Below are 27995 nucleotides of genomic sequence, written 5' to 3' on the forward strand. Positions count from 1 at the left end.
ATACAATTTGAGAGGTTTTCTGGTTTCATTTTTTAAGCCCATTGCTATTTATTAACACTTAGTTAAAAATTTCTTTCTCTGCCTATCCTTGTTTCATAAGGGGTATGACTTTTCAGATCAGGAGAAAAGCTGAAAAAATTGAGTATAAAATGGATTTAATCATAAAATTAGAACAAAAGAAGAAAACTATTGGATATAAAAGGTTTTTAGTTTATAAATGAGGTATAATTGACATGTCCTAAAATGTACATATTTAAATATATGCTTGGTTTCTTTTTGATTTATATGCATACCTGCAAGACTGTCACGACAATCAAAATAATAAACATATCTGTCATCCCCCAAAGATTCTTTTTGATCTTTATAAAGTTTGCCTCCTAATTATCTCCAGGAAATCATTGATCTGTTTTTTGTTGGCTATAGATTAGTTTGCATTTAGTTCTTTTCTTAAAATTGTGGAATCTTATATTAAAAAGAACATATATATTTTGATATTTAACCATTTTTGTGACAGTAGTTTTTTTCCATTTTATTCCTAAATTATGTCAGCAACCTTTTACAATTTTAATTTTTAAAATCTATTGGCATATTGAGATTGTCTCCAGATTTTACCTATTATAAGTGTAGGTATTATGACCATCACTGTACAAGACTATGTGTCCCTATGCTACCCAACTTTATACATGTAAAAGAATATCTGAGAGTATGAGTCCATACTGTTTGATAATTTGATAGATCAATTTTTAACATTTTTTCTCCTGTTTCATTCTTCTTTTTCATTTTTAATTTTTTTTCTATTTCTGTTTCCAGTATTGCATATTGAACCCAGGGTGTTATGCATGCTAATCAAGTGCTCTATAACTGAGTTACATCCCCAGCCTGTTTTGTCAGATTTTTAACTACCTAAATTTTATGATATTGTAAATATTATTCTAATTTCCAATTGTTTTTGCTTGTGTATAGACATGCCATTGATTTTTATATATTGATCTTTAATACTCTAATCTTGTTAAGCTAACTTACTAGCCTAGTACACCCCTCCAGATTTTATGGAGGCACATTGTCTATGAATAAGGCAGCTTCACTTTCTGCATGGTTTTAATCTTCTCTATTTTACTGAGTGAAAAGTTTAGTACAATGTGGATGAGAAGTCGTGAGGGCAGGTACCCTTGTGTCACTGTGATCTTAGTCATTCATTCTGCCTACCATTGAATATCACCTTATTGTATTTTTTTAATTATTGTTTTTTAAATTGAGGTTGCTTATTTTCTTTTCGTAACTTGCCAAGGACATTTTAAAAGGTACAGATACTATAACAGAAATGGATTTTGTAAAATGCTTTTCCTATATCTATTCATGTGATTTCAGGATTTTAGTTTCTTAGTAATTGCATGTTGGAGCATCCTGTTTTCCTGGGATAAAATCCACATGTAAGTCATTTACAGTTGCCCTTCCATATCTGTGGTTTTCATATTTACAGGCTTCACCAACAACGGATAAATAATATTTCAAACAAAATTGCATGTAAACATGAGCAGACCATTTTTCTTGTCTTTATTTCTTAAACACTATAGTATGACAAATGTATACTTAGGATTTATGCTGTTGTGCATATTACAAATAATCTAGAGAAGATTTAATGTATGTGGGAGAATGTGCCTAGGTTATATACAGATAACAAGACATTTTATATGAAGAACCTGAGCTTGCACGGATTTGGATATCTTAAGGGTTTCTTGAACTAACCCCCAAGATGCTAAGGGATAACTGTGTTATTTTTTTGTTTTGGATGTATAAAATTTTGTTTAGAATCAAGATTCATATCTTCTACATTTCCTTTTCTGGGAAGTTATTGTCTAATATTAGTATCCAATAATGCTTGTTTCAAAACTTATTTGGGAAAAATTCCCTCTTTTTAATATACTGAAGGAATTGTTTATAACATACATTATTTCATTTTTAAATATTAACTATATTTTGCCAATGAAGCCAATTGTTCCTGGAGTTTTCTTTTTTAGGAAAGATTTAACCCAAATTCTGTTTCTTAATTTAGTATAGGGATATTCATATTATGTTTATCTCTTCACAAATTTAGTCTTTAATGTCTTTCACAGAATTTGTACAGTTTTTTAAACTGTCATATTTATAAGAATAATATCATTCACAGTATTAGTTATTATTTCAGTATCTATAGACTCTGTAGTGATGTCACTTCTTTCATTCAACTTTTTGGTAGTTTGTGTATTTTTTAATGAGTCTAAATAGAGTTTCATGTAATCTATTTAACTTCTCAAATAATCAAGTTTTATTTTTCTCTATTGTTTCTGTGTTCCATTGATTTTTTTCTTATTTCCTTAAATTTATGCTAATGTGCTTTTATTAAATTTCATATGGTAGATGCTGAAGTCTTTGATTTGAAATCTAATCTAGGCATGCAACACTATAAATATCTCTCAATGTGCCATTTTAAGACTCATTTTACAAATTCTAAAGTAGTTTGATTTCATCTTAATTCAGTTAAAACAATTTCTAATTTCCCTTTCAATTTCTTCATAGACTTGTGCTATTTAGCATTGTGCTGTTTTCCCCTCAGAATTTGGTATTTTTCAGATACTGTTATTGATACCTATTTAATTCTTTATGGTCAGAGAAAATTCTGTGCATTACTAAAATTCTTTTACATGTCTTTAACATATATTGCACAATGTAATATATGTTCTATCAGAATTTTGAGGGGATACTTAAAAAGAATGTGTTTTGTTTTTTGAGATTAAAATATCTGTCAACTAAATATTTTATGTCAATATACAACAAATTGTATATATATATATATAAATATAAGAATGATAAGTCATCATATATCAATACAATTGTATTATTTCTCTGCATAGTCTTTCCTCTGTGGTATCTTGTCTTCTGACTTCTAAGTTCTTCAGTCTTTCTGAAATTTCAATTCCAACTTTTTTAGTTAAGTGACCTGAACTTTGCCAAGTTGCTCTGTAGAACAGGAATTTTCATTGTAATAATATGGGAAAATCAGATGGCTCAATTTTTAGTTTCCTATCACTCAAAAATTACTACCCTTTTCTACTTGAATTTCAGTGTCTTGAAAGTTGATGGTTTTGCTGGGCACAGTGACTGAGGGAGGAAGATCATCAATTCCAGGCCAGCCTTGGTAACTTAGCAAGACCCTCAAAAACTTAATTTAGAATCTATCTCAAAATAAAATGTAAAAAAGGGGGAGATGTATTGGTAAAGTGCCCCTGGGTTCAACCCCCAGAACCAAAATAAATAAAAAGAAAGAATGAAAAAAAATTAAATGTATTTTATTTTTATCTATAGCTTCTTACAGATAGGTAAAGATGGCCCTGTTACTCTGTTGTGGGCAAAGGCCAAAGTCTAAAACTATTAGCATTGATATATGAATTGGCCCCCAAATCCATTTTGGTTAAGGAAAAAAAAATATTTAAATTTCAAAGAACTAGGCTAAGTTGTTTAGAAACTCTCTGGATTCATCAAAATGAGAAAAATTAGATTATATAAGATGAGAATGTTTTGATGCAACCATTATTTTTTATGGCCTGGCCTATCACCTATCATGTTAGTTCAAAACTTCTCTATAAAATTCTGGATCGTATGCTTCATGGAGGAATAAGTACTTGGAGAGTAAAACTGCAATTGTGTGTATAAATTAACATTATACCTGCTTCATCAAGTTTGCCAAACATTAGTAAAATGATTGGCAAGAATGAATGCCTTATAACTATATATTATAAACTATATAATATATATATTATATATATATTATAAACTATAAAAAAATAATATATAGTTGAAGCACCTTCTTCTTCTCCTTCAAAGTTCTTATCTACTCATTTTACTCTGTTCATTGTTCAGGGAATTTAACCTGTATCTCTCGATCAACTACTCTCTCTTCCTCTTATATTTGACTAGATTTTGGAAATGCAAAGGAAGGGATAAGCAGAAGACACAACAACTCTCTCTTCTCTTATATTTGACTAGATTTTGGAAATGCAAAGAAAAGAATAAGCAGAAGACAAAAATGGGAGAAGACATGAGTTCGTGGATTTATTCCCCAGCTTGCTTCTCATATTGAGGCTGGCTCAGAGCAGCTACAGTCCTTTTCTGAAGGTCACATGGTCCCTGTCTGAGGTTCTAGTACCATATAATAACAGTTCTCTGTGGGTTTGCAATAATAGCTACCTTCACTTCCTCTTAAGCTTAAGTTGTTACTAGTTGCTGGGAGCTCCACTATCCCTTGCCATTTTCTCTTAATTCTTTTCACATTTTAAAAATTGTCTTTCTCATTAAAACTCTTGAATTGCCCCTCTTTCTATTACCATCAGTTTTACAAAGAGATCAAGCTAAAACAAGCCTTAAATAATTTTGTTTTTATCTGTTTGTTTGGCAGATCTGAGGACATTAGTAAAACATTTCAAAGGAGGCAACGAAATTGATGGATTTTTAAAAAAGCATTCTATTAATGTAAAATCCTGATTTTGAAAACACCATATTTAAATAAAATGTTTTCACTAGGGAAAGTAGGGGGAAGTTATATAGTAACTATTTTTTAAACATTTTGCAAATATTGAACACTTTTTAAAAGTTCTAAGATAAAAACTTAATATATATATATATATATACACACACACATACACACACACATATATATACACACCAACATCATATACTTTATTAAAATTTACATTTTTAAAAGAAAAATAAATCTGTAGCAGTATTCAAGCCCTAAAGATACTGCTATTGTCTGAATGTTTGTAACCACCCTAAAATTCATATGTTGCACTCTTAATTCTCCAGGATGACATCAGAGAATGTGACCTTTGAGAAGGTGAATAGATCATGGGACTTTGCTCTTATACTAGGTCATAAGACTGAAGCCCCTATTCATGGGATTAGTGATTTCATGAAAGATGTCTCAGATTGTTGCCTTGTTCCTTCACCATTTGAGGATACAGCTAAAAGGCATCATCTATAAGAAATGGACCGTCCTTACCAGTAACAATCTGCTGGGACCTTGAGCTTTGACTGCCCAGGCACAATAATCATGAGAAAGAAATCTTTTTTATTTGTAAAGTCACCAGTATATAGTATTTTGTTATAGCAGACCAAAATGACTTAAGGGAAATATATTTTTATTCTTGTTACAGGATAGTTGAATAGACCTAGAAAAGATTCATTAAGTAAATTAAATGTTTTTCTCATGATTAAAAATGTTCAAGTTGCATTAATTAAAGAATGTGACAACATGCAGTTTCTCCTATCTTTATTACATTCACATATGATCCTATTGCTATTTTTAAATCCATAGCTCTACACTTTATGCTTATATATTGTAGTGTAATATTTATCCTTTCATATATTTTCTCAGCATCCTTTAAAGCTGAGCTTAATGGCTACCTTCATTAAATTTTCTGTACTAGAGCATCACACATGTATTATTTCAACGGGTTCAGTTTAGGTTCGAATCATATAGAGTCAAACAGAATCATTCCCTTTGCCCGTATGTTTTGTAGACAGTGTAAGGCTATTGAGGAAAAATATTATGCCTTTTACTTCTTTTGTAGAACAGCTCTGGGCTTCTGTTGAAGTGAATTCAATTCAATTTCTGAATGGAGTATATGCCTGTTCAGAGTTATAAAACCTGATTCTTATTTCAGTTCTTTTACTAAATAACAGTATGATCTTGGATAACTCATTTTCAAACCTTTCTATGAAATGAACTCATTAAATCAGATTATCTCCAAGGTCTCTTTTAGCTCTACGATGGTATAATTTTCACTGTAAATATTAGGTACTAACAGAGGAATAAAATCATATGGTATCTTTTCTATGTTGAGCTCCTCTCTTGCTCTGAAATTCTTAAAAAAAAATATTCATCAGCATACTTGAAGCCGAAAACCCATGGTTTTTATGTTGAATATTTAGGAGTTTATTATAGATAAATAGCCCCAAACTGGTAAGCTTATTTGAAACTCTGCAAACTACTAGTAGCTGAACCTCTTGGGTTTGCAAAATTGGGCAGTAAATTGTATGACAAGGGGTTTTCTCCTGAGATTTCCTGCTTCTGGCAGGTTGGAATTAGAGTGAGAAAAGCCAGTTTTGTGATATCTTGTTACTGTTGCTCCCAGGTGGAGTTCATAAGTGTAGACACAATGACAAAGGTGATGAAAACATAATAACAACAAAAGAAGAATTTAATCAAATTTTATCAGCTCTGTAAAAGCTTCTAAGCCTAGCTCTTCTGTTGCCTATATTTATTTGTATATTGCATTTATGAAATGAACTTTCTCCTTGGGGAAAAAAGAGGGAATTACATAATTACAAGTTGGAAATGACTAGATCTATAACAAGATAGCAAAGTATGATCTTGGATTCTAAGTGTAGGCAAAATGTAATATTAAAGGGAATATAATCAACCTCTTGTTAAAATCCTGAATATAGGGCACAGACATTATCTGAATTCTTCATTTATCCTTCTTTCTTTCCTATTAATGTCATTTTTAAATTATTTTCTCTCAATTCAGTCTTTTTCTGATGTTCTCAGTTCCACCTATTTGTAGTTTCCATTCAAGACTTCATCTTCATAGGAAAGGTAGCAGAATACAACAATTACTAATTGGGCATTATGTAAAATTGTGGATGTATAACCGACGTGATTCTGCAATCTGCATTTGGGGTAAAATTGGGAGTTCATAACCCACTTCAATCTAATGTATGAAATATGATATGTCAAGAGCTTTGTAATGTTGTGAACAACCAATAAAAAAATAAAAAATTAAAAAAAAAAAGACTTCATCTTCATTATCTAACCAGGTGAAACCAAAGGGGTACTTATGGCCCAGTGATTACTCTAGATTTCGACAACTGTTCATTCCTCAGATGATGCTGTATTTATGTCTTTATGTTGACAAAGACAAAAGAGAAGACTTTTGCATTAGTCTGTGTACCTGTCCCCACCAATTCATGGGAAAAAGATTGTTTTCTTTTCATATTCCCTAGAAATGATGCCTAACGCTCCATCATATTGTCAAAGTTTTAGCAACAAGATCTCATTACTGTCTTTAGCTTGCTATTCTAAATATCATTAGCATTTAAGCTTACTATTCTAAATATCACTAGAAAAAAATCTCCTTCCTGTGGCATCTGTTTACCTGGGAAACCTACCTTGCTATTCCGTCCTATGTCTTACCTGAAAGAGCTTAGCTTCCAAATCTACCTCCTGCCCCTTTTTTTTCTGAGTGACAGGTTCTGTCCTTAGTCCTAATAAACAATCTTTCTCTTTATGAACTTCCCTGTGTTGATTTATGTGTCCATTGTTCTTTTGACCCAAGGAAAAAAATTAGTAGTTGTTATCTATGTATTATACCCCTGTTGTTATCTATGTTGATAGTAAAGTCATTTCCTATGATATAGCCACCTCATTCATTGCATATCTGCAAGTTCAAGTGTATGTTTTCTAGTACATTAATTTTAGAACTTTTTAAAGTATGTATAAATATATACACATATATATATAAAGTTAATATTATATATATATATATATAAATTTTAGTTCATGTTTATAAACTTTCCAATGAAAATCAGTAACTCTTGAGAGCTGGGGTTATGTTTCTCCCTTTTCTAACATTCTATTATATTTAGTATGCCACAGTGCTTAGTAAAAAGTTTCAATGTAACTTTTCAACATGAAATATATGAATGATTTAAAGTAAGTTATAGGTTTTACTTTGAATATATAGTGCTATATATTTATCTTCAGTTCAGATCAACAGATATTTATTAAACAACTAACATAGTGTCTTATACATCATAAACTTTCAATAAATATTTAGGCATAGAATATTAGCAATCTATCTGACTAGTGAATGAAACCCTAGAAGGAGAGAAGGAAATAAATAACTTTAAAACATTTTCTGGTTATTAACTTCAATATTCTATATTTTGCTTTTTGAGTAGATTACATTAGAATATGGCAGCACTTCATTGAGAAGCTGATACAATTTTCTATTGCCAAAGTAGGCACTCCATTGAACTTGAAATCACCAGAGAAAATAGGGAGTAAGGCATCTAACTTTGTGAGGCTTACCTGCCTTTCTTCATCCTCTTTTACCCACTGATGGGGCATTTCTTGAACAGATCGTCAATAAGAGGTTTTAGTAAATCTAAATTTGGAGGCATTTGATATAATTCCATGATAGGGTGGGTATAGAGGACATGTTAATGGTTATTTCATCATGCAGAACATGTATATAAAACAAAAATGTAAAGATAAAGATAAACTGATGGCAAATAAAATATGAAAGAGACTCAATCTAATTAGTCATTAGGGAAATACAAAATAAAATCAAAATGACCTACCACTATGACATGCCAGTGTAAGGCAAGTAGACCTTACATTGTGAAAAGAAACACGGGCAAGGATGCAGAGCAACAAGGCCCGGCTAGTGGGGTTGCAGTATGGTACAGTAAAAAGTGAAAAGATGGTTTTCTTAAAAAGTCGAATTACACTTACATATGACCAGAAAATCTTACTCCTGAATATTTACCCAAGAAAAACAACAACTGGTCCACAAATGTTTATAGCAAGTTTATTCCTAACTGTCCCAAACTGGAAACAGCAAAACTGTCTTCTAATTGTATCTAGGTAAATTACCTCTAGTACAGTCCATCCCTGCAAGAAAGTGCTACTCTGATAAAAAGGAACTGCCAAATTATTATTATTATTATTCGAATAATAATAATAATTATTATTATTATTCGAATAAACTCCAAATTATGGATGGATTTCAAATTCACTATGTTAAAGCAGCCAGACTCCAAATGCCAAACACAGTATAGGATACCAGTTATATATCATGAAAATGTCAAACTTATAGAACAAAAAAAAGTTCAATGATTATGAGACAGCAAGTTAGAGAGAGGGGTTGACTACAAGGTCACAAAAGTAGAAAATCATTCATGTTGATGCAAAACCTCACAGTGTCTCAACTGTAAGGTTTTATGACCAGAGGTATTAGTGAAAACTCACAAATACACTAGTATCCACTTATCTATGGTTTCTCTTTCCATGATTACTATTACCCATAGTCAACTATAGTCCAAAATTTTAAATGGAAAGTCTAGAAAGAAATAATTATATTCAAATAATTTTCACAGCATGTTATTTAATTGCTGCATTTTATTACTTGTTACTATTCATATTTTTCCATGCTTAATTTATGAATTGAATTCTGTCGCTGGTATATATGTATAGGAAGAAATGTATATACACAGTTTAGTGCTATCTGTGATTTAAGATATTCACTGGGGTTCCAATGAAATGGATTACAGTATATACTAAAAAGGTTGTATCTTGGTGTGTGTATGTGTGTGTGTGTGTATGTTTCTGATATGACCACTTGGAGTTTGAGTAAGAAAAATCATGGAAGTTCATCAGTGGAACCAAGTCAAACTTGGATCCAGAGACAAGTAAGCACAAGCTTAAGTATAAGCTGAAACTAGCTTATAATTTATTTAAGTATAGATAAATGTAATATATAACAAATTATATATTATAAATATTTATAGTATTAATATGTATATGAATATTATATCTAATATATAAATATACACACATATATATATATATACACATACACACAAGAAGGACAGTTGAGCTGCAGAATTCTATTTTGTTAGTCAAAATGGTAAGTATTAGGGGATTAGAGGTGAATCATGTTTTCTTGTTCCAGGCATGAGACATACAATGTTTCTCACTTAAAATATCCTCTAAGAATTTTTCTTTTTACATTTTTATGAAGAGATTGTATTTGGATACCCAATTTCTTTCTTTCTTTTTTTTAAAATTTTTTTATTGTTGGTCGTTCCTCTAAGAATTTTGAATTCATTTTTTTCAGTAGTGCTTCTTCCCTCCAGAAACAGTTCTAAGCTCTTATATAAGAGTTTATCAGAAGAACTTCACCATCCTTTTTGGATACATATTTACTAGATGGCTTGTTTTGGTTTAGAAATAATGTTATTTTTTGGGGGGGGGATTACTGGGGATTGAGCTCAGGGGCACTTTTTCACTGAGCTATATCAACAGACCTTTTTATATTTTATTTGGAGACAGGGTATCACTGAGTTGCTTAACGTCTTGCAATCCTCCTGCCTCAGCCTCCTGAGCTGCTGAGATTACAGGTGTGCTCCACTGCGCCCATGGGAATAGTATTTTTAAATTGGAAGTATTATCTCCATTTTATAGATAAAGAAACTGGGTCTGAGATAAATATATTGACTTTTCCAAAGAACCCAACCTTAGATATCAGAGATCTATAAAAAATAATTTTTTAATTTGAGGAATAATTTTCTCATCTTAAAGAATTTGATTCACAAAACTGTTATATATATAATTAAGTACTAGCCATATCTTTTGAATCTTTTATTTATAACAGTGAAGGAAGTGACAAAATGTAAATTCCTTTAATCACATGAATATAATCTCAATAGTATTTTCTTCATTCATTTTACAACTTGACTTCTGTTCTCATAATCAATACATTTAAATATTTTACTGTAGTATGAACTTCTTTTGGCTCTTTTTTAATTATCCAAGGAAATAAGATGTTTTTTCAATCTGAAGCACCCAGTTCATACTTACTGATAGTACAATATTCTAGACTCCAAGAATACATTGAATGATAATTCTTATCCACAAAGAGTTTATTGTGTACTGGGAAAAATAATGAAGTCATCCACGTAATACACTGGAAAGTTTGCTATGATGGGCAAATTCTCTGCATAATCAAGCATACTGGCATAATGCAAAGAAAGTCAGGTTGAAGAGGTGTGGGCATAGAAGTAGAAAATAACTGAGAATTGCATATCTTTTACTAATTTATACAATTGAATCAATCTGAAGTAATATATGTGCTTAACCTTTTTATTGGAAATTACTTACTACCAAATTTTATTGTTACAAATTATTTTGCAATAGACGCTTTTGTGTGTATAGCCTTTATCTTATTTTGAATTATTCCCTTAGGATGCATTCCCAAATGTAGAATTACTGGGAAGGATGTGTGTGTGTATGTGTGTGTGTGTGTATTTGTGTGTGCGCATGTGCGGTCCTGCTTTTGTTATATAATGCAAAATTGCTTTTTAAAATGCTTATACCTATTTTCAGTGCCATAAGTGATTGGACTGTGCCAGTTCTGCCAATATGCTCTAGTGTTTTGTCACCTTTAACTACTTTAATTTTTTTTTCTGACCTAATAGTTCTAGAGAAATGGAAGTAATTTCTGAGAGGATAAAATATTTGACCAAAAAAAGAAAAAAAATGAAGGAAGAAAGGAACACAACACATTTAGGGCATAATGATGAGTATGATATGATAGAAATGTTCAAAATGAAGCACTTTAATCATACAAATCATACAATTTTAGAACATAATGTTGTAATTTCAAACAGAAGTAAGCTATGATAGAGCAATGCTCTTTGATGGGGTTTCAGATTTATTCATATGATCTTGAAAAGATCCAGCCTTCAGTAGAAATTCACTGCTGGTGTATTTTTTTCCACAGATATTTATGAACATTATACAGCAACCCACAGTTGACCCAAGCCCCTGCTCTTCTGTATGCATTTATCTCTTGGTAACATGGGCAGTCCTTTCAGATGAGCCATGCACCTAATGGGAGAACTTGGAATGAGATTTTTCCTAGAGTGAGTCCCACCAAGTCCTTAGTCACTTAGAAGTGTCAGAGAGAAGGGTCTCTGACAGGCAGCTCTGTCAACATGAACAGAGAGTTTTAGATCAAGCCCAGGAACATTACTGTCAAAAATTACAACCTCAGCGTTGACATAAATGTTGACAGCACCATTTTCACTGATAGTGGTATCAGAGCAGATTATGATTCACAAAGGACTGTCCAACATGAAATGATTTAGATGAAAGGCTTCCAAATAAGTAAAGAGAGAGGAAAGAGAGAAGCAAAATATCAGAACTGCAGGTTAGAAAATTTTATCCAGACAGCATCAGACAAAGGTTATATATATCACTTTTTCCTAGTAATGAGAGTTTGCCTGTACGTTTATATAAAGAAAAACATAAAAATGGAAATTCAGGCCCTCCTTTGAGCCTGGTTTACATGTGATTTCAGTTCTGTTATAAACAGGATTCTATAAAATATTTTGAAAGAATGATGATGGTGTGTAATTATAGAGCAGATGGTAAACCTTTGGTGGGTATCAGCAAATCAAAACTACACAGTAAAGCAAAATGACATTTTGGTAATGGAAGGCATACAGAGATAGACACATGACACATTACCTTTCTTCACATATAGAAATATTGCTAATTTGTCAAAATTCATCCCACTTTTCCCTAGTAATTCTACATAACCCAGGTAAAATTCCTGATATTGTGACACTCAAAGATATGCTTTTAAGCACATCAAATAATGCTTTTTCAGATTTGCTTCCAAGTATTGCTGAGAACACATTCAAATTTTAAATAATTTCCTATTATTTTTTCCCTTACACCACTGAGTAGAGTTTAGGACATTGTGGTGGTGGAGGATATATTGAAATACATGAATTAAAATGAATTGAATTATCATATGGAAATGAAAATAAATGTATAAATCATTCAAATACCTTGTGCAAATGTTTCTCATTCTATTCCCTTTCAATTCACTTTCAGAAAAAAAAAATCACTTCACCTAAATATTTCATACAAAACAAATTATTTGAGGAATTATTGAATGACTCATAAATTATGTTTCTAAGCCCTTGGGGCAAATTGTCTAAAATGCAAAATGAAGTTAAATGAATCTAAATCAAAAGAATTTGTCTAGAGTGGGTTTAAATCTCAAAAGTATTTTTTTCCTTCTCAATGTCATGAACAATATTGTGAATGATATTCTGGAGACCATTGTGTTTTGCACCATGATGATGCTTTATGGCACATTACAATAATCTATTATACTTTGATATTAAAATTTTGAAGGAAGAGAATGCATTTTGTATGTCACTGTGGTCTTGAACATCTGGGTGTGAAAGTTGGAATAGGAGAAGTACTTAATCCATATTCTATTTATTTATTTATTTATTACATACAGGACAACGGTGGAATGCATTACACCCATTATTACCCATTTACACCACAAGTTTTCCTAATTCACGCCCAATTATCATTATATCACTGTTGTTTTCTTAAGTTCCCGCCCACTCCGGGAAAGGAAAGGTATTGCTATGGTTTGGATGTGAATTGTCTCCAAAAAACTCACATTTGAGACAATGCAAGAAGATTCAGAGGAGAAATGATTGGGTTGTGAAAGTCTTAACTGAATCAGTGAATTAATCCCCTGATAGGGATTAACTGAGTGATAACTGAAGGCTGATAATATGTGGCTGGAGGAGGTTGGAATTGGGGAGTGACTTTGGCATATATATTTTGTATCTGGTGAGTGGAGTCTCTCTGCTTCCTGATCATCATGTAAGCTGTTTTGCTCTGGGATACTCTTCTGCCATGATGTCCTGCTTTACCTCAAGCCTTGAGGAATAGAGCCTGCCCATAGGGCTGAGAACTCTGAAAATGTGAGCCCCTAATTAAACCTTTCCTCTGCCTCTACAATTGTTCTGGTCAGGTTTTTCAGTCCCAGCAGCAAAAAAAGCCGACTAAAGCAGGTATTGCCAAAGCAATCTAAAATAAATTAAATAAATATAATAAAAATAAATTAAAAATTAAAAATAATGTCAAATAAAATTAATGTGGATGCATGGACAACTGATAGAGTCAAATCTTAAGCCTTTAAAAGAAAAGAAAATTTTCTGGCCTATAATTATGACAAAGTTGTATATCAAATGCATAGAAGAATTTTGCATACACTTTCCTTAGAAAGAAAACCCATGAAAGTTAGTAATCTTACATTCAATAACAGTTAGACATAAATGTGAATGCTTCCTTTTAATTTTTCTCTCAAAATTTGACTTCATAAATATGCACATTCTAAATAAAAAGAGCAGTTGGATTGACCTCCTTTTATCAATAGATATCAGTTCTACTTAATGGGGCATGTTTCAAAGAACTTAACACAATTAAAAACATTCCTGAATTTTTTTCAGGAATTCACCTATTTGGAAAATGTCACTTCTTTCATAAAATCAATTGGATTATGTTATAAATAGCATGGAAATTAATACATTTATTTACATCTACAAATATAATTTCTGCCCATTTTCATAAAGAAGAAAATTGCTAGAAAATATGGGAATTATAGGAAATATATAGGAAATATAGGAAAATAGAATGGAATAAATTAAAAGGCATCCAATGTGCTAGACCAAGATAATAGCTATCAACATGTTGCCACATGGCCAGTCATTTCCCTATTCATAAAATATCCTTTGGAAATATACTTTATAATAGATGGCAATTATCTATATTAAAGACTTTTTAAGCTTAGGATTACTAAATTTATTAATTAACCATCATAAACTGATGCAACTTCAGTGATTTAACTCATGCCTCATGTTGGGCCCTATTAAGAACATTCAATCTGATTATGTGAATTTTCTTGGAGAACATAAGGGAAAAAGAGAATGGGTTGGGAAAGGTATGACAGGCAGAATGGAGATCTGGGTTAATTAAGAGTTCTGCAAAGATAATAATAATGATAATTAATATTTTCATTACAATTACTAATATCTATATGTGCCATACTTTCCTTTAAGTGACATATATTGAGGCTCCTCTATACTATTCCAAACCTATATTACAATTGAAAGAAACCCAATTGAGGTTTTTAGGTAAAGTTGACCAATATCACACTTGGTAATTAAAAAATCTCTCTCTCTCTCTCTCTCTATATATATATATATATATATATATAGAGAGAGAGAGAGAGAGAGAGAGAGAGAAATATGTTTGTGATAACATGATTCAAATATTTTTGCTAACTATTACAACTTCATTTATTTTAAACCAATGAATTAGAAAAATATGTATATAATAAACAAAAAAAGTTACCAGGGATCAGAGTTATCAAAACGAAGTAATGAATTTAATGCATATCATTGTGATTTTAGTATTTTAGAAATTCTGATGAGTTAAAAATAATTTCTCAGGCTGTGTTGTGTGTTTTGAAGTGATGGATGAGGCCTATCTTCATGTCCCATGTAGTATAACCACAACTAACCATTATTAGCAATTCACTATAAAAAGATTTTTTAGATTGTCCCACTTTTCATATGACTTTATATATGATTAGGGGGATGTCACTATAAAGTCTGTCATCTTGACACAAGAAGCTTTTGACTTATCTGAGTATGAAAAGAGACCTAGATTGACTAAGGTCTAAAATGGTTAAGGTGGTCTGGCTTCAATGACCTTCATTTCTGGACTTAAAAAAAAAAGGCAATCAGAATAGAACACATTTCTCCAACAGGACGTTTCTGTCACTTAGTCATGGTCTTGCAGGGTATAGAAAAAATGCACCTTCTCTCCATTACCTCCACCATCCATTACTCAAATCCAGCTTTGCCAAATTCATAGCCAGCATGTTTTATTCTGTTTCTGTTCAGCTGCTCATTGTTTGGTAGGGGACAAAACTCTTCTATCCATTGTCACATTAGTTAATTCTTTGTCCAAGCCCAAAAGTTACCCCAAGAAGAGGAAGGTAAATGCACTTTTGCAAAATGCTATTTTTTCACCTTAGTAATTCAGACTCTTAGGGACAACTGCCATGTTGATTTTCTGATCACAGAAGTTTCTCTCTGCTGTAGAGAGAGTTAAGGGCAGAAATTAAGCAGAGTGGAAGTTTGGGCCACTGCAGGTGTAGGCCTTAATTGGTGGATCAGGTGCTCATAAAGAATGTGCACAGAGGGTGAGTAAGTCAACTGGCACAGAGAATAGAGCCACAGGGAGGCCACACTCAGGAACCGAAATAAAGACCCCTTTAAACCCTCTCAGTGGCTTTGTTCCATCCCAGCTGTATCTAATGAGGTTATAAATAATTCTGTTCTGGGCATTCCAGGATGACCAGTCAGCCACATCATCTGAAATTCTTTTCTTTAATATGTGTTGCCTTGTTCTTAGTATTCTTGTCTGTATTATTAATGATAATATGTAATTTTAATTGTGATCATTAGTTTCAAAGATCTCAAGAAAGTATATCATGTTTACACACAAATATGTGGAAATGGTTCATGACATTTTCATGAAGATGAAGATCTAATGAGAGGAAAGTAAAGATGTAAAAGAAAGGTGAGAGTGATCTACATATATTTGTCCAGTGATAAAAGGATTTGGGTATGTTTCCCTCAGACAAAATAAGTTTCTTATACTGTGTTTGACTTATTTTCATTTATAAGCAATAAGTAAAATAAAATAAAATAAATTGGACCCACATAAGCTAAATAATTGGGAAATCCCTACTAAAGTTCTATGGGTATCAATCATTTGTCAATGTCCTTTCAGAAGAAAAAAAATACAGTATTATTTTACCACTCTGTTAAGGAAGTACAAATTTGATTATAAAGCAAATAACATACAATAACAATATTTTAAGATATAAAAGAATTATGTTTGTTCTGCTTTCTTCACATCCTATTTTTCTTTTCCTTTTTATTCAAAATATTAAAAAATTTTGAATATACCACACAAGAAATGTGGAAAAGGTATCGGTGTTCAAAGTAAAGTTCTCATTTACTAAGTTTTCATCCACACACTTATCTAATATTTGCAGCATATTATTATTGTTTAACCCTCAAAACAACCATAGAAGCATTTATGGTGAATTCAAATATAAAACAGAGATGTCACATTAATTATTAATGTGCCCATTGCTATGTTGGTGGTGAGAATCATAGGAAGAATTCACAGCCATTGGAGAAACCAGTTCTGTAATTTGAGGACAGCTATTTTTCCTAAAGTACCAATTACTGTGTGTCCTCCCACTTCATAATGACTTTCTTTATCAGCCCAAACATAATGTTGAAGGAAAATCTAGCTCTAGGCAATTAAATGAAATTCTGTATTTTGTCTTTTACATTTTTTTAAAGTGAAAAGTTTTCATATTCAGGAATAGAACATTTATAGATAAGTGTACTAAATGAAATATTCATAAGTGAATTTCCTTGTTGTTGTCATCATTTGAATATCTCTCATTCCAGAAGTAATTGAGCATCTTTGCCCAGTTGGTTATGCTTCTTTTTATGAAATATATGTTTAATTATCTTCCCCATTATTTTTAGTTGATTTCTACTTATTTACATATAAGAGTAGATTATATATTTGTATAGGAGTTTTTTTTGCAGTTAGCACAAATAGTGATCCAAACAATATTTTAACACTTTCTGGTTTGCATTTTTTCTTTTAATTGTGTCTTATAACAAAAAAACTTCTCTGTGTGTATATTACAAAACATCAGTCTGTGTATGTGGTTGTGTGTATTAGTATTTATTTTTCTGTTTTTAAAAAATATTTTTCTGTTTTTAAAACTTTCCCTATGCCAAAATCTTAGAGATTATCTCTAGTATTGCATCTCAAGGCATTTTAAAAATTTATCATTTAAGTTAAATCAATCATATTGATAAATTAATATATTGAAATGTAGTGTCATGATAGTTTTTTTAATGTGGATATCTAATTGTTCCAGCATTGATCAATAAAATTCTTGTACTTTGCTATTGTTCTAAAGAATTATCTTTTTCCTAAGTTAGGCATTAGATAACCATAAGCCCAATTGTAAGATCTCTATTCTATTTAGCCCTTATTTTGGTAAACCAGAGTTTTAATGTAGCACAATAATAAGACTTGATATTTAAAAGAACATGTTTTCTTATTTTGTTATTTTCAATTGAGTCTCTCTATAATTCTTTCTTTTTTAATTTCCATGTACATTTTAATACTTCATATATCATAAATTTCACATATTCCCAAACACTCAGAAAAAAATCACCTGTGAGTTCAACTGAGATATAAATTCTTTGAAAGTTTTGAGATCTAATTTATGTTCTCAAAAAGTAGGTTTATTCTATATTTGCTGGTTGTCCTGTATGTTAAGTATTTTAATTGTGCTCTTTAATACTTCTCTGTCATTTTCTTTAAACACTCTATTAGTAACTGCAAAAAGTTATTTTTAATTTTATGTTGATAACTTTTGCCCTTTATTTGGGGGGCTATATTATTTGTTACAACTTTGCAATTGTTACTTTTCTCTTAGCATATCTGACTATTCTTATTCGTTTGCCACATATTCTATATTTCTTATAGAAAAGGATTTATTTGCTTCTTTCAGATACCTGATAGCACCAGCACCCTGGAGTAATATCAGTACTCTATGAATTGAGGTAATTAGTAACTGAAATTAGGAAAAACAAAGTGAAGCAAATAAATAATCATATTACTCACCACTGACATAATAAGAAAACCACAGCATGTTCCCTTTACTATTTTATGAAGTCAACTTTCTAAATTAAGCCATAAAATTTCTTCTTACAATTAGCACTTAAAAAATTATTTGTAAATTTCTGGCAATTAGGATTCCCAGATGATAAATACTAATCCCCATCCTTGCATCCTGAAACAAAGCTGAGGGGTAAATAAACTTTGAGATCTAAGTCACACCATTTCTTCTGTTTCCTTTTTATTCTTAAATATGACTGGGCAAAATTCAGAAGACACTTGCAGGAAAAGAAATGAATAAAACAATAGCAAAATGCCCCTGAAGACAAAATAAATCTATGAAGGAAAATAAGAGAATTTAAAATAATACAAAGGATCCATATTTTAAGTTTTCTCAGTTAGACTTCAGAGTATATTCTATTTCATAAAATAGGAGCAGCATGTAAGGAAAGAAATAATCCAAGAACAATAAAGAGATCTTTAGAGTAAGATTATTATTGCTAATTTTAAAGAAAAGTGCATTAAAGTGTTAGAAAAAATAATGAGGAAATATCCTCATTCTTCAAAAAGATATAGTGGTGTAAAATATAATTGAAAAGTTGACACAAAAGACACTGAATACAATTTTATATTACAAACAGTAATAAAATCAGAGCAAAGTTTGAAGTAACCAATAAAAAATAGTTTTCCATAACTATGTAACTGTATTCAATTTGAATAGACTCACATTAGCTCAATAGAATGAATGGGAAAATAGTCACTATAAACATGTCATTATAAAATTTAGAATAGAAAATAATTTAAAGGAACTAGCTAAGTCACATTTATTGTATATAAAAGCCAATATATAGATGAGTAAAAATAATTCTGCTTTTCAATTTCTATCAGCATGATAGGTTTCATAAAGTGAGGGCACAATAATTTCAGAGAATGGAGAGAGATTAATTTTTAAATTTTATTTTGTATACCCAGCCAAACTATACACCAACTTTATAAGCACAATAAAAATATTTTTTTAAAAACTTGTACTGCTTATAATGTTTCTTTCCCTTGCACCATTTTTTAAAATGTACTGGTGCATGAGCTGTAACAAAAGTTGAGATTTATCCACAAAGAGGCAAACATCAAATATCAGTGACAAAGGTTTTAATGATGAAAACAAATGAAAGGAACCCTCAGGAAGACATGTCCATAACAGTCTTCATAATCAACTAGATTTTTACAAGCCAACAAAAGGCTCTAGGGGAAAAGACTGGGAGAATAAAAAAATAACATGCAAAATCAAATGAAAAAGTTTTGAAGGAAATGAATCAAATGATGCAAAAATTGAAATTTAATTTAAAAAACATGGGATCAAAGAGATTATACCAGTTCTTAACAAAAGCCACAGTTGATATGAACAATATTTATGTAGTTATAATTATTAAAAATAAACTTATTAATTTTTGATTCATAGAATCATTTTCTTGAAAGTTTTTCTGAATCACCTTTTGAGAACGTTTCTACATCCTGGATGGAGAGTAGAATCTCAGAAGAACTTCATAGAATAACAGTACCTAAACTCCCTAATTTCTTTTAAATCAAATCTCTGGAGTAAGACCTGGGAATAAGTATTTTCAACATTTCCAAATGACTGGTTTGGAATTGGATTTTTTATTGCTATATTTCAAACAAAAAACTATCATGGTTACAGATGACAAAGCAAATGTTATCAGTGACAAGTATGGATGAAACAAGTGAGTGAAGATAAAGGAAGCCTGAGATGAAAATGTCCTCATTTTGGGGCTGGGGTTGTGGCTCAGTGGTAGAGCACTTGCCTAGCACATGTGAGGCCCTGGGTTTGATTCTCAGCACCACATATAAATACATAAATAACATAAATGTATTGTGTCCAACCACAACTAAAAAAATAAATATTTTTTTTAAAAAAGAAAATGTCCTCAGTTTAAAAAAGTATAGTTTTGAAACACCATCCATTCCTCTGTTGCAGGGCATCTAGTTTGGTCCCATAGCTTAACTATTGTGTATTGATTGAGCTATAAATATTGATGTGGCTGTGTCACTGTAGTATGCTGATTTTAAATTTTTTGGATATAAATCAAGGAATAGGATAGTTGGGCCAAATGATGATTCAATTAATACACTTCAACAATTGTCAATTGGTTTGTACCATTGACTGAGTGAAATGCCTATGATTCTCAGAGACTGGAAGACATAAAAGATAAAAATAAAAATGGAATCATTCTTAAAAGAAATTTTATATACAATTTTGGAACAAAAACTGACATTTCATACAATGATTGCCAATTAAGGACCACAAAAATTGGAGGCTGAATTAAAAATATGGGTATATAAAGTGACAAATCCCCATCATTCACAACCCAATTATTATGTGATGTCTAAATGTCCTAAGTTAAGTAATATTGATCTGAGAACATGTCTTAGAGATATAAAGGTAGCTTACAGAAGAAACCACCATATATTTTAATTGTTATTATTACTTTTACATTGTTTCTTTTTAATTATACATGAAAATGAAATTTATTTTGAGATAATATTATAAAAGCATGGAATATAATTTGTTCTAATTTAATTCTCAGTTATTTCTCTTCTCAGTCTTTCTCCCATCCTCTTTCCTTCTTTCTATTCTAAGATCTTTCTGCTGTTTCTTATAGTTTTTTTTTAATTAGTGTATTATGGATGAGCATGATGTTGATATTCTCTGTGGTATATTCATACATGTACTTATGAATGTTTCATCTTTCCTTATCCCATTCCTCTTCCCTTTTCTTCATTTCCCTTTGTCTACTCACTGATTTTTATTTAGGTATTTTTATCCCCCCTCTCATCTTGTTTTGAATCACCTTTCAGAGGTTAAATCTTTCTGAAAGCAGTTCTTTTGGTCAGCAGGGATAGGTCAGAAGCCTGTGACTTTCTCTCATGGACGAATTCAATGCTTGATTTAAAAATCATTCCATTGTGATTTTTAATGCATTTATTTATATGATATATATATATATGCACATACACACAAGCATGACATTCAAATTTCTACATATGTTTATTTGAACTTATTAAACATTTTAAACTAAAAAACAAAATAAAAGGCTCTAGGAAGACTATTCTAGGTGCCTTCCTAATTAAACCAGTAAGATATTTTGAAGTCAGTGTTCTGTGTGTGATAATGAATTCAACCAAGAAAATTAGTTATGTGTGAAATAATTTTAAATCCAAAAATTATATCAAGTAGTAATAAAATTAATACTTGTGTGTTTATTGAAGACAGTGTATGCAGTCAGACAGAAAATTTTTCAATATATATTGATTAGATCCATTGGAGACAAGACAAATTTATCACCATGTTCAACTACCTATACATGAAGAGGAAGGGTGATGGCATTTCTCTGCATAAGAAAAGTGATACGGATGTCTGGCTAAATAGCACATATGTGTGGGTTCTCCTGTTATAAATATATCTGTGTCATAGAGAAGAATGTATAGTGCTAGGAAACCATGCAGAATAAGATTATATTGCCCAATGATTTTGATGGGCATGGTTTGATGCAAAGAAACTTGCATTTAAGCACAGGATGATGATATGAGGCAAATGACATTTTAGGGCTGTGAGATAGAAAACTGTGTATCATAGGAAATAAAACAAGAGGGGACTTGCAGTTATGTAGCTGTCTCCCTAGAGCCCCTTACCAACGCTCAACCTATAAATGCTTATTTCATTTCCAGTTGTTCTTCAAATGTAGAAACTAGATTGTTACTTGGCAGGCATTTGAGTCTGTGGGGTTGAGTTATAGTTACATATAATGATGTGTAGGAAGGTTATTACTCCTTTAGTTTATAGATGGTATTACTAGAAAAATAAAGGCATTCCAATTGGGTTTTTAGATATCTGAATTATACAGAGACTGCAGGAGTTCCTTAATATTCAGGGTTGTAAAAACTGATTTGGTCTTCTTAAAATATTATAAAAAGTAAGATTAATGATTAAATAAATATTTCAACAAGTAACTACTACTTCAATAGGAACATCAGGAAGGTACTTGGTATTGGAGAGTAATGAAGACAAGTTTTTCTGAAATTGGTTCTTTACCCATGAGAATTCTAAAGATAAATGCAATATAATTTAAAATAAGAAAAAAACATTAAAACTCATAAGATGAACTTTAATTGAGCAGTTATGTTTTGCTAAGATTATAAGTACTTCTTCCCAAACCATAAGATAAAGATATAATGATCCCTGCTTTATTTATGAAGAAACTGTGGCCTAGAAAACTTAAAGATTGTGACTAAATTTTCACAAGTAATAAATGTTACTGCTGGAAGTGTACTTCATGAGGACCTAATAAACCCAAACTCTTAACTACTTCCAAAAAGTGCTTCAGACTTGTGCAATATATGATGCTTTGGATGAGGTAATGACACAACCATAGTGAGGGGACATTTCTCTCTCTCTCTCTCTCTCTCTCTCTCTCTCTCTCTCTCTCTCTCTCTCTCTCTTTCTCAGGGAATGTGTAGTGTCTATTTGAAGATAAGACATAACGGTGCGTAATAATAACAGATTGTGCTGTGTATTATAGCAGAGGCTCAAAGAGGCCAACAGATGAATGGAAATGCTTCCTGACAAAGAGAGATGCTCATTAAGAAGAGTGCCACTTCTTATTTAAAGACATGAAATGAAAATGAAAAAAAAAGTTTGCAATCAAAGAAAGTAGATTTGCTGATTTCTTAAAATACATTCTGCAAAGGAAACAAGTTCCAGAATAGCCTTCTGGAAAGAGAAAGTCCTTATCAAGGAATGTCTGAAATTCCACATCAGATTTTGTAATGTGTCCTGGAGGGAATGGAGAATGGCACTAATGGATGAATGGTTGGTACTTATCTAAACTATCACATTTCTAGTACTGCATATGATGCTCAAAACAATGTTGTAACAGTGGAAAATAGCTGTAAGTGTCCCCATTCCCTAACATAATAAGCCAAGTCCCAATTTCATTTAGTATATTAGAGAGGTTCCAATGAGTGGGACAGAGAGAAGCACTCTAACTAAGCTAAAGCAGGATTACAGTCATGAAAATATATGTGTATAGAATATATCAAATTGAAAGACACAAATTCTTAGAGTTTGAAGTTCAGTTGTTTCCATCTCTGTGACTTACAAAACAATGTACATGCAGTATTTCTTACAATTAGTGCTTTTCTCCATTTGAAATGGTCACAATGATGCTTCTCCATAAACCTCAAAGAATATTTGGAGCATCAAATGAAATATTGACTATACATGTAGAAAAAAATGTCAAACACATAATTTTAGAGTTTTTTAAATTAAAAAAATTATTAATTTATATGCTAAGGGTATCCTTTATTAAATTGGAATGATATTGAGTCTGTTGAGGTCCATATAAATTTATATATGAGTGTGATAGTTATAATTTTCTTTTCTTGGGACTATAAGGGAATATTGTAAAGAAATTCTTCATTGTTTTCTCATGTTTCTGCACACTTAATGAGGGCACTGATTTTTTTCAGACTCCTTTCCAAGGATGTTTGTACAGCAGATAGCCTTAGAAGATGGATAGTGGTGCCCTGCAAAGCAAAGAACTCTCTTCCTTGGAAGGTATAGTTTGTCTGCCAGAATCAAACTTTCCAGTATAATAAAAAACAATGTTTCCCTCTAGGAGAAAAGGCAAACATGCTTACTGTTCATTATAAAATGTTAGGGTTCCCTATGTCCATTTTCTCTATTTATAATGCAATATACTGCATGTGAAGGTGTCACCTTCCTCCCATTGATGTTCTGTAGAGACTGGGGTTTGGAAAAATAGCACAGGAAATGCCGATATCTTAACTTCAATTGCCATTAATAATTGCCTTGAAACAAAAAGTTCTATATCTTTTGCTAGTAAACATAAAGTACTGACAGGCTAAATTTTCAGCCTAAGCATAGTTCTTCAATTTCCTGAACTCTGTATAACTGCATTCAATTTTCGGTTGTGAAAACATACAGCATTTAGCAATGAAGTGCAAAGTCACCTGCTTCAATTAAAAAAAATGTTAATAAAAATTCTCAGAAATTGTGGAATAAGAATTGTGAAGAATACTTCACTTAAGAGATCACTTTATGATAATACACTTTTTATTTATTTCTGCTTTCTAGTCATTGCCACTTTTTTTTTATTCCAAGACCCCCAAACTGGGTCTTCTTTCTTCGTTCCTTCCTCTTATACAAATAATAATTAATAAAAGGAGTGTGCTCACAATCCCAGCTGGCACACTTATGTTTTCCAGAGTGTTTCAACTGTTTATATCTTCTAGCTATCAACCTAATGGTCACTTCCCAGTCTTCAGTGGTCTCCATTGCTTTTACCTTATTATTTGCATGCTGACTCACAGTGATTTGCCTTTTTCCATTTCTCTTCACCCATGTTCTGCCAGGTTTTCATCTCTTCTGATCTCTTTACAACAGTACCACATCCACTTACATAATCACTTGTCTTCTACAGAAATTTTAACCATCAGTGTTTAAAAAGTTTTAATCTTTGAGCTCAATTTTCTCTACCAACTTTTATCTATTTCCATGATATCAAAGGTTATATATACCTATGTATATCTATATCTATTTCTCTCTTTCTCTCTACAGATCTACACATCTCTATCTATTATCTATGTGTTTTAGACTTAGTATGTTAATTTCTAAATAAGAAAAACATATGGACTTTAAAATCATAAAACTTTGTCATTTACTCTTGACTTGTTTAAGTAATACCATTGAGCCTCCAGTGGTTTTGTTAATATAATGTGTAGAGTAACACTAAAGTTTTAAGTAATTATAAAATGCAAATTCTCAAAGACTTTGGAAAAATTATGAGGGCCCAATAATAAATGATGACTATTTTATACTTCATGTGCTTACTCTTTAACTTTAGTGGGAAAATGTGCCCCCCCACACACACACTTCATTTTTTTTTGTCTTAGTGAAGGGCAGTATCATTCACTAAATTTCTCAGTATAGAAACTTTATTCCCATCTTATCCTTGTCTTTCTTCTCATCTCTGTCATCTAGTGATAACCAAATTTTCCTTGTTAATATGAAATGTATCTAGACGTCAAGAACTCTTGGCCATTGGTTGTTCTAGTTTCAGTGTTAGATATCCTCTATTCATCTCTCTCAGCTACAAACCTCTTTCCATTCAACCAATTGTTCACACAACCAACAGTTTTGACCTATGGTGAAAAGCCCCTGTGCTTTTAGGATGTGCTGTAATATCTAGAGAAAATGTACAGATCACTTCAAAATTACTTCCTACCTTCTGTGTGGTTCAGCCTTCCAACACCACTCATGTTCATTATTATTTCTGAAAAGAGTGTTACAACAATGCTGAAGAGACAAGGCTGTAGTGTTTGTGTAATGGGAGGCCATAGAAGACAAATGGCCTGACAGGAGATGGAACATACAAAAGGCAACTCAGTATTAAACTAGAGGGAAAATATTTTTCCTCATTCTCCTACTGACTTTCAATATCATGGTAACATTCTATATTGCATGATCCCAACACATGTCATGAGAGAAGGGTAATCCAGGTTTAAGTTAACTGTTCAGCCTCCCAAGGTGAAGAGCAAGGCATGAAATGGAGAATGTGGAAAAGAAGTTGGTAAGAGAAGACAAGGAGGATTTCATTGTTAGCACTGCAGGCATTTTGTGCTTCTTGTTGCTGTTATTATTACTACTATAACTTTCACTTAACCTCTCTTTATTTGAAAATTGGAGTAAATTTTTTTAAAATCCTTTCAGCTCATTTTAATTTCCAGATAATTGAACTCTGGTTAGTTGAGGTTGCATTTGTTTGACCTGAGCACATATTATTTGATATGTACTTAGAGAGCAACTGAGGTCATTTTCCTCCCTGTGCTTCATTTCCCTATCCCTCTGTTCCCATTATCTTCCCTCTTATTTGTTCATCAGAGGATCTTGTGATTCACAAGAGATGATTCAGAAGGAAATTCTCATAATTAAAAATTGGTTGAATATCCACACACATGCCTCTCAGGCAGAATGGTGGACAGAAAATCTTTTTAGCTTTTTATATATAAAGAACTTCAGCAGCATCCCAAATATGGCTTTCTGGGTTTAGTCTAATCAAAGCATACACAAGAAAGGAAAATGATATAAAGCTTCTTTTTCTCCCACTGTGATTTTTATTCTGGGTCACCATATTTTTCTTACATACCATTTTATACTTTAAACATTTCTGTCAAATTAACTACCAAAATTAGAACAGACGATGTCCTAGAACAACCTCAAGAGGTACAATTTTTCACAGGTTGGTGTCTTTAATTTCAATTTCTAATTAATGAAATCCATCATGGTGATTCATGTTGCCTTGCTGTTTTGGCCCATCTCATCCTCTTTTCTTGTATTCACAGCTCTATGGCATTCATTAAGGGAGACACAAACAAAATTGGAAGTCGATGTGGAGGGACGGGCAGGGTAATAAATGGAATAAAATAATATTGCCATGGAGTAACCCCCAACCATTCTGCTTTCTCCCAGTGAATGTAACTATATTGATGATGTCCCTTATGTAGTCACCAGTCTCCATCCTTTAAGTGAAATATCACAGAAATACTCTCACTTTTTGAGTTTTGGGTTACTAACGGTCTCCATACACATTGTTTCATTTTAGAATTCCCATAGTTGCTCCATTTAAGTTTTCTCTTGTCTCCCATCTAGAATTAATTTTGTAAAACTATATAAATGGTCCATGTCTCCATAGGGAAATTGATGCCCAAGAAGAAGCAATCAACGTGTTAAAATAGATCATCTCAGAGACACAAAACGTTCCTGCATAAGTCAGCACACACTCCCATAAAATTCCAGACTGACTCAGCATTCACAGGCAGCCATTAGTTCTCCAAAGCATCTTTCTATTTCCTTTATGACTTAGTAGCAAGATTTTAGGAAGTTCATAATCAGAGGAATCAAACTGTCTTCTTAATTAGCAAGATCACAAAAAACATTGATAGCCCCATTAGGAATAAATGAAGCCTTGACATATAAACCCATACAATTGAGCTCCTTGGTTCTTAGGCTTCCTGAGTTTGTGACCAGAAATAAAATGCATTTTCTTTCATTTTTATACAGTTCTATCATATTTTCTAGGAACATATAGACAATCTTTGATTTAAGAGAAAAATATGAATGTCAATATATGAAACATTTTTTTTTCAAAAATCAAAACATATTAATGTAATTTATATGGATATGATAATAAAAATTCCTTTTGAAAGTATGGGCTTCATACATATTCATATATATGAAAGGAATTTTATAATTACAAAGCAATGCATATTAAAGTGTGAATATGTCAACATTTATACTCTTATCTCCTTTTCAGCCTAGGATCCAGGATTAATCTAAATCTCACCTCCAAAAGGCTTCATATTCTTTCAAAACCATTCAAATATTAGAATTCATATAGCTAAACTCTGTCCTTACTACTTACTTATCTTAGAAATGAAATATGATACCATACTATTCTCATTCATCACTGTG

Source organism: Ictidomys tridecemlineatus, chromosome 13 (genome assembly GCF_052094955.1).
Source record: "Ictidomys tridecemlineatus isolate mIctTri1 chromosome 13, mIctTri1.hap1, whole genome shotgun sequence".
Classification (NCBI taxonomy): domain Eukaryota; kingdom Metazoa; phylum Chordata; class Mammalia; order Rodentia; family Sciuridae; genus Ictidomys; species Ictidomys tridecemlineatus.